Raw genomic sequence first — 12,864 nt, forward strand, 5'->3', positions numbered from 1 at the left:
AGTGTTCTAGCAACATAATCCCCTCCTTGGTCCACCTTATGAACTTTGCATTCTCATTACTTGAGGGAGGTGGGGAATCTACATTGCCCCTAAAGGGCAGTTGGTCTATGAGTATACTCAGTTCCTGCCAAATATCTCTTTCAGGCATTAGGATTATATTGTACTTGAGGTGGCCCTGAATATAGTTCCTCTGAGCATGTAAGATGTAATTCAAATGCACATGTACAGATAAGCTTGTTTATATTCCAGAGGACATAATCCTGTCTATCAAATAATACATCTTTCAGATGCCATAGTAGATTGACCCTACTATATTTTTCATATCAGGTAGGCCCTAACCCCCAACCCTTTCTAATTATCATAAAGTCACTCTAGCTGCAAGTCACATACACTAAAAAAAAAATGTAAATAGGCCCTGCACCAGCCCAGCACCATTGGTGTCAGTGGCAGCCAGAAGAAGAGGAATCCAGTGGAAGAGAGAAATGTTGGTCATCACGGGGAACAGGGATAGAGGGGAGAAATTTTCCAACAATTCCTGATGTCTGAATTCCAGGGGTGGACTATTAGAGGAACCCAAGTTTTTATTTTAGTCTAAATTTACAGGATTGTTTTGATCCTGAAGTGTAAGTGTGTGTGTGGGAGGGGGGGGGGGTTATTATAAAAGGTGAGCTATTATTATAAACAATATGGTATATTACACAAGGCAAATATTACTAGTAACTACACTGTGCATAAGCAACCATACTCCTTCGCTCATACCCATAAATCATTTTACACAACACTAAAGACATCAGAAAAGACATGAGATTTAAAAGTTAAACAAAACAATTTTTTTTATAAGTTTATAGAATTTTAGGGGGAAAGATAATTCCTGGAGATGTGAGAAAGCAGAAAGTAAAAAGGACTTCCTAAAACATAAATCATTTTCATAATGTGATTGATAAATACACTATAGAAGTATCTATTGTAGGTGCTGCCAGAAGTGGAGGAATATCCTAATGCTTAGAGCAGTGGGTTGAGAAGGAGTCTGTTCAAATCCCACTGTTGCTCCTTGTGATCTTGGGCAAGTCACTTAACTCTCCATTGCATCAGACAGAAACCCAGAGGGGAAGTTATTAACATGGGCTACGATTAAGTTGGGTTATTTTACTGTGATCTTGGAGGCTAATTGCCTGTCTCGTAAGTTGTATTCTGCAGTGAATGACTTGACTGAGGGTGGTTGTGAAGTAAGGTTACCTAGGCCTTCTGTTGATAAGTTGGCGCTGTTTTTTGTAGATAAAGTGGAGAAGTTGAGAGTGTCTGTTGCTGTTGAAAGTTTGAGTGATGAAGCTCTGCTAGGTGGGATTGAGGAGAGAGGAGAGTTATTGGTTGAGCAGGTCCAATGGTGTGATTTTGAGTTGGTTTCACTGAAATGGGTGGATTAAATAGTGAGGCAAACTAGGAAAACCTCTCCTTTACATTGGTTATTAAATCTGTACCGTTACATTGGTTATTAAATCCTCAGTATGGTCTTTCAACATTGGTGAGATCTCTGATTAATCAGAGTTTGGTTAAGTACATAAGTACATAAGTACATAAGTACTTATGTACTTATGAGATGCCAATGCATTCCTATAAGTACATAAGTACATAAGTAGTGCCATACTGGGAAAGACCAAAGGTCCATCTAGCCCAGCATCCTGTCACCGACAGTGGCCAATCCAGGTCAAGGGCACCTGGCACGCTCCCCAAACGTAAAAACATTCCAGACAAGTTATACCTAAAAATGCGGAATTTTTCCAAGTCCATTTAATAGCGGTCTATGGACTTGTCCTTTAGGAATCTATCTAACCCCTTTTTAAACTCCGTCAAAATACCTCAACTATGGAAGCATGCGATTGTCCGATTTTGACAAGTAAATTACTGGACCCTTTAATGGTAGAGCATTATTGCCCCATTTCCAATTTATGTACATTGATGAAGTTGTTAGAGAAGATTGTAGTTTCTCAACTAGTAGATTCTGTAGAGTTGCATTCTATTTTGCATCCCCGACAGGCTACATTCCATAGGGGATGCAGCACAGAGACAAACTTGGTTGCACTCCTTAGTGAGTTGCATAGTATTTTGGAATGCTGATTTAGTATTGTTAGTGTCATTAGATCTTGCTTCCGCATTTGATGTGGTGGACCATGCATTGTTGTTGAACCAATTGGCTGCTATCAGGTTTGGTGGCACAGTGTTATCATGGTTTTTCAGTTTTTGATGGATTGTACATTTACTATGGTGGATAAATGGAACCCTCATTTCCACAACGAGTTTGATGTGGGGTGCCACAGGGTTTGACACTGTTGTCAATATTATTTAATGTTTTTATTAGCTTGATAGAGACATTTGGAATTAGTCCATGTGTTTATGCAGATGATTTTTTGTTAGTGGCACAAATGTCTCCATTGTCTTGTAATTTGGTTCCAGTACAATCTTGTTTACATGGTATAAATTAATGGTCAGGTACTCATTCCATGGTCTTATATGCAAATAAGACTTGCCTGTGGGGTTACGGGGTCTGCGAGACTGACCAGGGACCACTGTGCATATGTTAGGGGCAGATGTGTCGATTGTGGATTTATTTAAGTATCTTGGCGTTTCGCTCAACTATCGTTTGGATTTTTCAGTACAAGTGAATATGATGATTAAATACGGTTTCATGATACTGCATAAATTGCAGGCACTTGGGAAGTATGTTGATGAAAAAAGTTTTTGTGCTTTTAATGCACTTATTGTTTATGTCCCAGCAGGATTATGACAATGCAGTTTTGATGGTCTTCCTCATAGTAGTTTAAAGAAACTGCAGGCTATGCAGAATATAGCAATTAGGCTGTTAAGGAATTTGGGGAAGATGGATCATGTTACTCCACTTTATATTTTCCATCATTGGTTGCCAGTTGTGTTTCAGATTAAATTTAAGATTTTACTCTTAATACATAAGGAGGGGCATTTTCGATACGACATCTAAGTCTGAATTTGGACGTTTTGCTTAAAACATCCAGAATCCAAGTGGCAAATATAGTGATTTTCAAAACAGGTAGACATCTATCTATCTTTTTTTTTATGGCCACTTGCTAAATGTCTTTGTGTGCATTTATCTTTTTGGTTCATTTTTGAAAAAAATAAAACATCCAAGTGAAAAATGCACAAAGTCAAGTCATTGGAATGTAGGAGGAGCCAGCATTCTTAGTAGACTGGCTGCACAGACATCCCAGCAGAGCAGTGGGACACCTAGGGCGCACTGCAGTAGATTTTATATAAAAGCTCCCAGGTACACATCTCACCGTTACCCCTTATACTGTATGGGGACCCCTCCAAAACCCAACAAAAACCTACTGTACCCAACTATACACCACTACAATAGCCCTTATGGCTGCAGGTGTTACCATGTGGGTACAGTAGGTTTTTGATGGGTTTGGGGGGGCTGGCACTTTCCACTACAAGTGTTATAGAGTGTATTATGGGCCTGGGTCCCCTTCTCCACAATGCATTGCACCGACCACTAGGTTACTCCAGGGACTTGCTTGCTGCTCTAATAGGACTGGCCATAACATCTGAAGCTGTCATACAGCCTGATATGTACTGTTTCTTTCACTGAGAGGGGGGTCAGTGACCACTGGAGGAGTAAGAGAGTGGACCTCCAGTGGACATTTAGGGCACTTTTTTGACTCAGTTGCAATTAAAACAGGTCTAACTCAAAACGTCTTGGTTTTAGTCCTCGATGTTTGTGTTCCATTATGGCAGAATAACGTTCAAGTGTTAGGAATGCCCTAATCCCACTCCCAATGTGCCCTTACATGCCCCCTTGTGATTTGTACACCCTGCAGATGAAATGCATAGATAAACATCTGCAAAATACGTTTCAAAAATAGCGATTTGAATGTTTTGGCAAGCAAAACGTCCAAATGCTGCTTTATGCCACTTTTTAAACATTTTTCTCTTTTGAAAATGAGCACCAAGATATATTATAAACAACATCCGGATACTTTTGTGTCATTAATTAGATATTATATTCCTAAATGGGATTTGTGTTCTAAAGATAGGTTGTTTCTGGAGTTTCCAGGTGTGAAAGAAGACCGCCTCAGTAGAACTAGGGGATGAGCATTTTTTTTTTTGTAATCTGCCCAGAACTTTGGAATAGCCTACCTGTAGTTTTGAAGGGGGGAAGAGTCTTTATCTCACTTTCAATATTTATTGAAAGCCTATTTTTTTTTTTTTTACTTTGGCATTCCCAGGGGTCCTGTGGGGTGTTTGTAGATGATATGTTTTGTTTTATTTGAAGATTTTGAATGTGTGCGTCTTTTTTTTTTTTTTACTTTCCTATTGTAGTTCTATTTCTGTTGTTTTTATGAATTTTAATTTTTGAATTGTAAATTGCATTGATATTGTATTATATTGTGGTAAAATAAATTTAATAAACCGTAACTATGTAAGTTGTGCTATTTTAGTACAGGGTCTCATTGAAAAAAAAGGGACTCAGTGCTAAAATAGCATAAGATAATAAAATAACCTTTCTCAATGCAGGTAAAAGTGGGTGTTTTTTTTCAGTAATTACAAAATTGCCACTTGGCCATTCAATGCTGGAGCTCTTACTGCCTCCTATTTAGGAGCAGGTGAGGGCTCTGGTGGTAATTGCACAACATGCAGCACTGCTCGATTACCACTGGGCACACCCACTCCCTGCCCACCAGCACTAGAAAACAAAAAAAAACATTTTCTAGTTCCGGAAATGGAGCACAGCAGACCTGGAACTACTGCCGGGCTCCTGAATGAGCCCGCGGTAGGGCTGATTTGCCGTCCGCAAACCTGATGATAGCAGTACTGCCAGGTGAGAAAAGAGCCCTTTAGTGTACTTGTACGTAACTCACTTTGAACTACTAAGAAATGGGCGAACTAACATCAAATCTTTTTTTTTGTCAGGACCATCATACAGAAAAGCCTAGTCCACTGTCTAATGCCATGATTGCTGGAGATACCCTGTATATTATCTTGTAGGGTAGGCGCTGCATCACTGGATCCCTTTTGTGGAACAGATGGCGCTCCGTTTTCCAGCGTCTCTACTCTAATGTTGCTGATTGTAATCTTGTTAACTGCATCTACATTTCACATTCTTTCTGAAATGATGGGCTCATCCCTAACTGTTAAAGCAGAGGCCTTGCAGTTACTGCATGTTAATTTTGTCCATTAATAATTTTAATGCAACTTAGTCTCCTGGTTGGAGTATATAGGCACATCATTCTGACATGCCTTAGTGGACTTGCCGGGAATGATGTGGCTGCAACCATGAGGCCGCAATAAAACAAAACAAAAACATTGGAATGCTCTGGTCTAAGGGGAACCCAGTGTTGCATCCTCAGAAAAATTATTCTGGGTTTGCACAGCCTTTTTTTTTTATATAATTGATCTTGATTTTGGTACTTTTTGCAAGTTCTATGAAGTTCAAGCTCAAGTTTTCTTTATTTGATATACTTCCTATCAAAGCATTTCTTTTTGGGGTGTTTTTACAAAATGCATTATTGTTTTGCACTTACCATATATTAACAGATACATTAGGGCTTCTCTAATCACAAAAGAACAGCTTCAATCATTCCAATCGGATTTGAAAATGGAAGAGAGAGGAAAAAAAAAAAAGAAAAAAAATTTCTTGATCAAACAACTCCACTGGGCTTCAAATAGACATTGCAGCAAAAACACAATATACTTCACCTAGGTAACAGTAATAAAGTGCCATTGAAGGGAGCTTAACATCCAAACAACAAGGGCACAATCAGCTCACAATCAGGCTTATTTTCGAAAGAGAAGGGCACCCATCTTCCAACACAAATCGGGAGATGGGCGTCCTTCTCTCAGGGTCACCCAAATCCGCATAATCGAAAGACGATTTTGGGCGCCCTCAACTGCTTTCCATCGCGGAGACGACCAAAGTTCCCAGGGGTGTGATGGAGGCGTATCAAAGGCGGGACTGGGGCGTGCTTAACAGATGGGCGTCCTCGGCCGATAATGTAAAAAAGATGGGCATCCCTGACGAGCACTTGGCCGGCTTTACTTGGTCCATTTTTTTCATGACCAAGCCTAGAAAAGTTGCCTGAACTGACCAGATGACCACCAGAGGGAATCGGGGATGACCTCCCCTTACTCCTCCAGTGGTCACCAACCCTCGCCCACCCTAAAAAAAAGCCTTAAAACATTTTTTTGCCAGCCTCAAATGTCATACGCAGCTCCCTGACAGTAGTATGTAGGTCCGTGGAGCAGTTTTAGTGGGTGCAGTGCACTTCAGACAGGTGGACCCAGGCCCATCCACCTGTTACACTTGTGGTGGTAAATGGGAGCCCTTCAAAACCCACCCAAAACCCACTGTACCCACATGTAGTTGTCCCCCTTCACCCCTTAGGGCTATGGTAGTGTACAGTTGTGGGGAGTGGGTTTTGGGGGGGTTGGGGCTCAGCACCCAAGGTAAGGGAGCTATGCACTTGGGAGCAATTTGTGAAGTCCACTGCAGTGCCCCCTAGGTGCCCGGTTGGTGTCCTGGCATGTGAGGGGGACCAGTGCACTACAAATGCTGGCTCCTCCCATGACCTAATGGTTTGGATTTGGTCGTTTCTGAGATGGGTGTCCTTGGTTTCCATTATCGCCGAAAACCGGGGACGACCATCTCTAAGGACGACCTAAGGACGACCATCTCTAAGGTCGACCTAAATGTTGGGATTTGGGCGTCCCCAACCGTATTATTGAAACGAAAGATGGACGCCCATCTTGTTTCGATATTACGGATTTCCCTGTTCCTTCGCCGGGACGTCCTTAGAGATGGCCGCCCCATTCGATTATGCCCCTCAATAGGCCAAGTCTGTCAGAAGGTCAAATCCATGCACAGCCAAAGGATGATATTTGTAATTCCAGGGTTGGAATTACCATAATAATAAGATCCATAAAACAACAACCAAGCCTCAACAGGACCATCAGCCACACACAACTCACAGAAGCCATTCTAGCCATGCCAGGTACACAGATTACATTCATGCTGACAGTGAAGAACTCACAAGCAGCTGTCCAAAGCACAGTCTCATGCTCGAGGTAACTTCTTGATAAAGGTCTGGAGCTCCTCCACAGTGGCTAGAGTGAAGGATCGGTTGTCATGAGTCACTCGAACCCTAGCTGGATACTGCAGGTTGAAATGCATGGTGCGATCATGCAGCTGCATATAGTAAGGCACCAAAATTTTGCATTGGGCCATGACCCCCATGGAGAAGTCTTTAAAAGAAGTATATTTGTGGCTTTATAATCCAAGGCCTCTTTCTTCTATGCGCCTCCATTGTTTTACCTATCTCAGCATAGTTCATAAGGCTAGCAGTGGCCAATCTAGGTTCGTGATCACCCTCTCGTACAATGCCAACCAGGTGCACTCTTTCCACCTGAAGGGACTCCCCATTATTTGTAAATCTATTGTCTGAGGAAGCCGTCACTCAACCAGCTCCCAAAGTTCTCTTTCCTTCACTGATTCAGATATACCTATAAGCCAAATATTATTGCATTGGCTTCTATTTCTAAGTCCTCTTCCTGATCCATAATTGTTTTGTATTATCTCTCCAAGGCCCGAATCTTCAACTCAGTCACCACTACATGATCATTCTGACGTCCAATCCGCTCCTCCACCTGCTGTAAATGCGTGGCTTGACCCTCAAGAGTATCTTTCATGTCCTCAATAGAAGCATGTAACATTTATCATCTAACATTTGGGAATGTGATGTATTAGTGGGGTAGAATGGGTAAACATAAATCAGTTTTTTACTCTTCAAAAAATACAAAGACTAGGGGACACTCAAGGAAGTTGCATGGTACTGCTTTTAAAACAGGAGGAAATATTTTTTTCACTTAACAAATAGTCTCTCAAACTTATTGCCAGAAGATGTGGTATCAGCAGCTAGTGTATCTGCCTTTAAAAATGGTTTGGACAAGTGCCTAGAGGAAAAGTCCATGGTCTGCTATTGAGATAGACCTGAGGAAAGCAACTGCTTGTCCTTGGGATCAGTGGCATGAATCTTGTTACTATTTGGGATTCTGTCAGGTACTTGTGACCTGAATTGGCCATCTGCTGGAGGAAGGATACTGAGCTAGATGGACCACTGGTCTGACCCAGTATGGCTTTATGTTCTTATTATCTTTTGGATGATGTCGTCCTACAACATTACCGTGGGAGTAGATGAAAGTCTCACTGGCATCTTGTTGAGGGAATCCTCAGCCTTCTCCTTGCCTGATCTAGATGGTTTTACTGGTATACTAACAAAGAAAGAGGTTCCCGGGCTCCACCAACCTGGTAAGTAATTCCAAACTAAGAAGTCTATTGTTAATGCAACAATAATAAGGGTTCTTTTGGAACCAGGGAGCAGAGCTGAGCCTGAGATGTTCAATTAGACAGCAGCCATCACATGACCCCTATACAGTAATTTAATTTAATTTCCTAGATTGCAGGGGTCAAGAAGATGCTTAATTGCAGCCTATTTTATGAACACACATAGGTGCCTAAAATGCTGTAGTGGTAATAGTCTAGACTGTTGTTCATTGACCTCTGGCTTACACTATGCAAAATGTCAGCTGACCTTTAGAACATGCGCTGTCTCTTAAATAACCCTTGTATTTTGCACATGCTCTGTTGCTTTATATTATATAAGTTGTTTTGGTCAGATCATACAGTATATGCGAGATCATTGAGAGGAAAACTCATAAAAGGAATTAAGCACAGCTTACTCATTTGGGTCACTGATGGCAGGCCCACACAGGTAGGATGTGAATCAGGAAGAAACACAAGGCTGCAAAAGTACTAGAAGTTGAAGTCTCCTCTCTGGAGTTGACAAGCTCTTGGAGAATTCCAGTAATATCACTCCTGACTTTGCCTGCTGGTCAGAGGGACTTTCCCAGTCTAAGTTGAATGAAGTGACTGAGCCAGGATGTCATAATTTGTTGTGCTGATGTATTATTAATATTAGCTCTAAATATATTGCATTTGCTTTTAAAGGCTTGGTACTAGTTGTAAATAAACTGCATTTATCTTTAGGAAAGTTTGTATGCTCTCTCTCTCTCTCCTTCTCTCTTACTCAACACCCTCACTTAGTCTTTCTGGGCATTATTCCAGGCTGAAAAAATACTAACACAACTCCTGTGGAAATCCATGCATGTACAATAAACACAATCACATATACTATACAAATTATATTTGTAAATCACACCTCTGCACATGCTCTGCCCTAGAACATGCCTATACTGAACACACATATACAAGCTTGCCATAGTGCGTACTTCTATGTAAGGGATAATTTTATAAAAGGTATTATCCTCTTCATTCTATAACAGGGCACCTTGCTTAAATGTGAAAAATATTAGCACTTACACACGTGAATATACACTTATTACTTGCTAGCAGAGGGCTCAGCGCTATTCTAAAATTTAAGCTTGCAAATTGCTTGTCCCCACTCAGTCACTTCATTCTGTATAGGTCACCCCAATATGGGTGTAAATCCCAGACAGGTGCATAAACTAATTAGTCAATTGGGCGCTAACAGTTCACAAACATTTGATTGACAGTAATTAGGAGTTATGTGCAGATCTGCCCTAAGTCCTATTTTATAACATATATGCCTAAATTTCATAGCGTGCAACTCTAAAGGGGGTGTGGCCATGGGAGGGGCATGGGCGGGTCAGAGGCAGTCCCTAAGAAATTAGGTGTGATGTTATAGAATACCTGCATTTACACACCTGTCATCAGTTGGGTGCCAGCAGTTACAACAGCCTTTGGCAGGCATAAATGGTTGCACCCAAAGTTACAAAGTATAGTACAAGTCCAACCTTTAACTTAAGCTTAAAAGTGTCAAATATACAACTATATACTTATGCATAGAGCCAATTAGTCTTGTTTCCTGAAGACTTCAGCCAGGAGGAGTGATGGATCATACATTTATTCCATCAACCCCTCTCCTATTGTCCCTGGTCTTCATTTGTTTTTGTACTTTTTTTTATAGGCATATATATTTTAATCCCCCAGGGGTACTCTCATGGCTCCTGTCCAACATCACAGGACCTCAACCAAGGCTCCCTTGAGCTTAGAGACAAATCTCCTCTATGACATCCTGTAATCCTAGTCTCAATGTTTGGGGTTCCTCTTTCACTCAGGGTGACTGTTCCTCATTTATCATCCCTTCTTAGAATCCTTCTCCGATGTATCCTTGTGTAACAGATCACCTTTCTGATACAACTGATGTGCCCCCTGACACCTTCCTTGGGAATATAGTCCTGGTTTCTCAGCTTTGCCAGATATGTAAATTAATCAGCAAATGCAAATCCACTCTATTAGCATTCCTGATCCAATCTTGTAGGGAACAACTTCTTTCCACCAAATCTTTCAACTTGTTTCTTCTCCACTGAGCCCACTTATTTGGGAGACCTGTGTCTCAGTTAAAAACAGCCTCCTCCCCTGGATAGGACTTTCATCACTCACTTTAACTTTACAGTCCTGCCCTCCACCCCACAACTGTTAGTCCACTTCAAATAATACTCCATTCCATTACTACCATATCCAGGTAAGTACCTTCTTGGTTTTAGAGGGATCCTTCTCACTCAGCTTCTAGGGGATTGGCTTCAGGTTTCTGCTGTTCCATTCCCCAATTCCTCCTCCCTAGTTCCACTGGAGGTGCTGTTTACATAGGGCTGGTAATAGCCTACCACACTTTTTCTGGGCCCCTCCTCCTCGTTCTGGAAAAGTCCAGAGCCTTCTGTGTGCCTTTTCTCTTAAAGGGGAATCCTCTGCTACGGGTCCTCCTTGGTCTGTTCTCTACAATTTACTTCTGTTCCAATTTACCTCCCTCCCACACTTCTTGAATCACATTGATCACCCGCCATTTCATATCTTTCCAATCGTGATGGTGTTCCTTCCAATGGCTGGATAATGAGGCTTGAAGATTTTCAGTTAAAATATGTGGCTTATGCTCATTTAACCTTATTTTAATAGGTCTGCTGCTTCAACCAATAGATCAAATTGCATGGGCATTCAATCAAGTAAACAACATTGCTAGTGTTGTAACATATGATGGTTTTAGACTTTATTGTATAACCTGTAGACTGGATCTGTTCAAGCAGATCCAGAAATCGTTAAAGAGCACCACTGGCATTTCCCACATTGTTCATGCATCCCGTCACTCTCTTCTTGTATCCTCTTGTCATAATGTTGATGTGATAGCATTTCACCCAAGGTTTTACCTCATTTATATGCTATAATTGGATACTCCTCAAAACCCGGATAAAGCTGAAGTGCATGCCAATGCAATCTTAAAGAATTCACTACCTCCTTAGATAGAGTAGAGTAAGGTAACACACATGTCAGATGCTCCTGCTGTGTCACAGTCATCTTTTGTAATAAAAGTTCACGATGGGCAAACCTGGCTCTTAGATATGCCTGTTTTAAAGACTTGTTAGGATATCCTTTGTCCTTAAACTGTCTAGTTAGAATCTTGGCTTGTTTTCTAAAGTCATCCAAAGTAGTACAGATACGTTGCAACCGTAAACATTGACTCACTGGCAGATTGTACTTCAATCAATAGGGATGGAAACTGTCAAATCTCAATAAATTGCTTCATTCCACAGGTTTTCTATATAGAGTCGTTGAAACACAACCCTTTTGTTTAAATACCAACACGTCCAAAAATCCAATCTTGTGTTTACTAATGTGCAAAGTAAATTCTATCCCTCTCTATATGCATTCTGAATCCTCTTTATTTTAAAGTAGCTTTAAAAACCTGGTTATTCAATTAAATATTTTGTTTGAATATCTCCCCTCCCTGATTTGTTGGCTTCCCTTACACCTTTGTCTCTTTGTTTGACTGCTTGGTTTCTTTCCTATCGAGTCATTGTAGCTCCTTTCCTCTTTTTAAGCTTATATTTTTAGATTTGTAAACCGCCCAGATCTGCCAGTCAGCTTGGGCAGTATAAAAAGTTTTAATCAATATAAACAATAAACATAAACAAGTATTCTTATAGAATAGGCTCACAGTCCAAGTAAAGTGGGCACCTAAATTGTTAATGCTCAGTTATAGAATTGACCCTATATGCAAGTATATTAGTATAGATGCCTAAAAATGACTATAAAATGGCCCCCATGACCTAATACATGTATACCCTAGGGTAGAGGATAGCATATCAAATAAAGACGATGATGATGGTGATAAATATTAATGCACAAGGAACAAATATACAGAGGACAGGAGTTTCTGAGTTGCTGTTTCCCTCCATCTCATATCTCTAGCCTCCCCCTTAACCACTCACTCCTCTCTGCTCATTCTTTTCTGTCACCCTTGCCCCATCCATTAACGCTCCCCCTCCTTCACATCCAATTGTCCCTTTCGTATGAAATCTCCCTTTTCACTGCACACACCAATGAGATCATAGTTTGTGCCAGAGGCAATTTCTCCAAAGGGGTTAGTTTTGCACATGCCATGACAGGAATGAACCCCATTCCTAAGCCAGGGTATGTGGAATATGATCTCAGTCTCTCAACTTTACTGCTAACGTTCACCGTACTACTTACATTGTGCCAAAGAGAGCTTCTTTCTGGAGATCATAAGATGTAATATGTACATAGATTGCTATTTGTGAGCAGCGCTGTGCTGACGGTAAGTCTGTGTTCTCACAGCTTCCCACATATGCAGAGCTGGAGTAACTTGAATGGCGGAAGTAGGCTTGGCAGCAAGCAAATGGGCAGGGGAGAAGGTAATGGGAAGAGGCCAAACATGCTAGTTAGTGAACCCACTTTTTTCCACGATCCTATGGCAAGTTTTAATTTCTGCAGGAGCAGCTGTA

This window comes from Microcaecilia unicolor, chromosome 1, assembly GCF_901765095.1.
Source record: "Microcaecilia unicolor chromosome 1, aMicUni1.1, whole genome shotgun sequence".
Lineage (NCBI taxonomy): Eukaryota > Metazoa > Chordata > Amphibia > Gymnophiona > Siphonopidae > Microcaecilia > Microcaecilia unicolor.